This window comes from Etheostoma spectabile, chromosome 11 (genome assembly GCF_008692095.1).
Source record: "Etheostoma spectabile isolate EspeVRDwgs_2016 chromosome 11, UIUC_Espe_1.0, whole genome shotgun sequence".
Taxonomy (NCBI): Eukaryota; Metazoa; Chordata; class Actinopteri; order Perciformes; family Percidae; genus Etheostoma; species Etheostoma spectabile.
This window is the reverse complement of record NC_045743.1, coordinates 23,894,753-23,898,121: the sequence shown is the minus strand read 5'-3', so window position 1 is coordinate 23,898,121 and position 3,369 is coordinate 23,894,753. Positions and strand designations below refer to the sequence as shown.

The 3,369-nt window shown below is 49.1% G+C and overlaps 1 protein-coding gene across 4 annotated transcripts in view; it reads right to left on the bottom strand.

The window, feature by feature from the left end:
• wdr4 (WD repeat domain 4) overlaps positions 1 to 3,369 on the bottom strand; it is a 19,160-nt gene that overhangs the window by 9,964 nt on the left and 5,827 nt on the right. The gene's annotated exons all lie outside the window — the stretch shown is intronic.

Here is a 3,369-nt window from a genome sequence, read left to right as displayed (position 1 = left end):
CCGCGCAGCTTAGTTTCTAGATGTAGACAGTCACAGAGGACAGAGTAACGGGAGGAAAATTCAGTGACCAGTCCTAGTTAGTGTCTGTTAGCTCAGTGGTCCCCAACCCCCGGTCCGCGGACCGGTACCGGTCCGCGGACCAATTGGTACCGGGCCTTACAATAAATAATTAAATATTTCCTTTTTATGTATTGTCTGAGTCTGAACGATCTTTTATTTTGAAAAACCTTTTATTTATTCTCTCGGTCACGTCTTCGCGCCAATATTGACCCACATCGGCACAAATGAGTAAGAAACAAAGTCTTTGGAAAGTTTCTTTGCGAAGGGGAAAAGGCCCAGTGAAGGACAGGAGAAGAGCCCACTTCCAAGAAAAAGAAAGTTTTTACAGACAATACCAGGAGTCCTATTTGAAATTGGATTTATCCCGGTGGGTGATTCCCACAAACCGAGCCCGCTCTGTATAGTATGCTGCGACCGGCTCCTAATGAGGCGATGAAGCCTTCAAAACTGCTTCGCCACTTGGAGACCAAGCACCCAGGATTAAAAGACAAGCCCCTGGAGTATTTTGAAAGAAAAAACAGAACACGACGGACAGAAAGAATCACTGGGGCCACCACATCAGTAATGCTATGCGCTGAGACATCGTACTTGCTAACCGTATTGCTAAGGCTAAAAACCATTCACTATCGGTGAAGAACTGATCCTGCCCTCCACTGAAGACATCTGCCGTGAACTTCTAGGAGAGGCTGCTGTTAAAAGATCGCTCAGGTGCCTCTGTCGGCTAGCACCGTGACTCGGCGCATTGAACATAGCCGAAGACATTGAGACACAATTGTTGGAGAGGATTAACACATCACCGTGTACGCACTCCAGGTTGATGAATCTACAGATGTTGACAACAGCAATACTACTTGTGTATGGATATCTTTATCAGAGGATGTGCATGAGGTATGTTTATGTGCACTGTCGTTGCCAACCAACACCACGCCGCAGAACTGTTCAAGTCGCTGGATGGTTACATATCAGGAAAAGACATGGTCCTCCTGTGTCGCATATGCACAGACGAGCTGCTGCGATGACCGACGCTTGCTGGTTTAACTGCTGCGGTTAAGAAGTCGCCCCGAATGTGAATCTACACATTGTATCATTCACAGGGAAATGCTGGCAAGCCGAAAAATGCCACCAGAATTGAACAGTGTATTGAATGATGTTGTTAAGTTTTACACAGTCAAAGCACACGCCCTTAACTCGCGCCTGTTTGAGCAACTTTGGAAGAGGGACGCAGAGCACCGACGCCTCTCTTTACACCGAAATAGATGGTTATCCCAGGAAATCGCTGACCAGTGTTTGAGTTACGTGAGCCGCTGCAAAGATTTCTCTCAGAGAAGAAGTCCCCGCTGCAGCACATTTCAGTGACGAGGAATGGGTCCAAAACTGGCTACCTGTGCGACTATTCAACCTGCTCAATGAACTCAATCTGTCACTTCAGGAAAATGACAACTGTCTTCAAGTTGGCAGATAAAGTAGCTGCATTTAAAGCCAAACTGGTTTTGTGGACGGCGCGTGAAACAGAGGCGTATTGGACATGTTTCAAACATTAGCGAGATTTTGAGACGAGCCTGATCCGTCATTCTCCCAGCTGGTGCACGATCACCTGTCTTTGCTTTTAAAGCAGTTTGAGCCTACTTCCCAACCACAAAAGACCCACGAACTGGCAAGGAATGGATCCGCGACCCATTTGTCAACAAACCAGGAGAATCTACCATGTCTGTACAAGAAGAAGATCAGCTGCTGGAGATCGCAAATGAGGCGGCCTTAAAAGTCTGTTTGAGACAGCCACTCTGCCGGTGTTCTGGATTAAAGTCAAGGCAGAATACCCTGAGATCGCCACGACAGCACTGAAAACCCTTTTGCCATTTCCGACATCCTATCTGGTGAAGCGTTTTCTGCAGTGACAGCAACCAAACCCAACAACGAGCTGACATTAGCAACACCCTTCGGGTGTCGTTGTCTCCCATCACTCCCAGATGGACCGTCTCGTTGCAGATAAACAAGCTCAGGGCTCCCATTGATTGTCGTTATTGTGAGTTAAAACTTTCATGAAAATAAAATGTTCCTTATATTCGTTTTTGTTGCGTAGCTGTATTTTATTTTGAAGGATGTTTAAACGTTACCATAGCGACCAGAGTCAGAGCGCGTCAGAGAGCGTTAGGGCATTTGTCGGAGGAGTAGAGCTTAGCGGGGGCCGCAGTAAAATTGTCAAGCGTTGCCGGTCCGCGGTGATAAAAAGGTTGGGGACCACTGTGTTAGCTCACAGGCTCTAGGTGCCGTTAGTGTCTGTGCTCACAGGGCTCTAGGGGCCAGTAGTCACAGGGCTCTAGGGTGCCAGTTAGTGTCTGTTAGCTCACAGGGACTGGGTGCCGTTAGCTCACAGGGCTCTAGGTGCCTTTTAGTGTCTGTTAGCTCACAGGGCACTAGGTGCCAGTTAGCTCACAGGGCTCTAGGGTGCCAGTTAGTGTCTGTAGCTCACAGGCTCTAGGTGTCTAGTTGGGTCGTTAGCTCACAGGGCTCTAGGGGGCTAGTGTCTGTTACTCACAGGGCTCTAGGGTGCCAGTTAGCTCACAGGACTCTAGGGTGCCAGTTAGTGTCTGTTAGCTCACAGGGCACTAGGGTGCCAGTTAGCTCACAGGGCTCTAGGGTGCCAGTTAGTGTCTGTTATCTCACAGGGCTCTAGGGTGCCAGTTAGCTCACAGGGCTCTAGGGTGCCAGTTAGTGTCTGTTAGCTCACAGGGCACTAGGGTGCTAGTTAGTGTCGGTTAGCTCACAGGGCTCTAGGGTGCCAGTTAGCTCACAGGACTAGGTGCCAGTTAGTGTCTGTGTCCTCACAGGGCACTAGTGCCAGTTAGCTCACAGGGCTCTAGGTGCCTTAGGTGTCTGTTATCTCACAGGGCTCTAGGGTGCCAGTTAGCTCACAGGGCTCTAGGGTGCCAGTTAGTGTCTGTTAGCTCACAGGGCACTAGGGTGCCAGTTAGTGTCGGTTAGCTCACAGGGCACTAGGGTGCTAGTTAGTGTCGGTTAGCTCACAGGGCTCTAGGGCGCGAGTAATATTTTTCCTCTGGGTCACACCGGTGCACCTAATGTCCTCGCATCCACTGCCTCGCCACAAACAAAGCAATGTTGTTTATATGGATATGGTTTAATGTTGAAATACATACCCATGTCTTCTGTAAAGTTGTGTCTGTGTTTGGATGTCTCCTCTTACTCTCCGCCCCGCCCCCTTTCACTCACACACGGCCCCCAGCAACACGCAGAGACACAGCGGCAACAACGGCAGTCCACATTTCTGACATTTGTCCACAGTTTTAATTG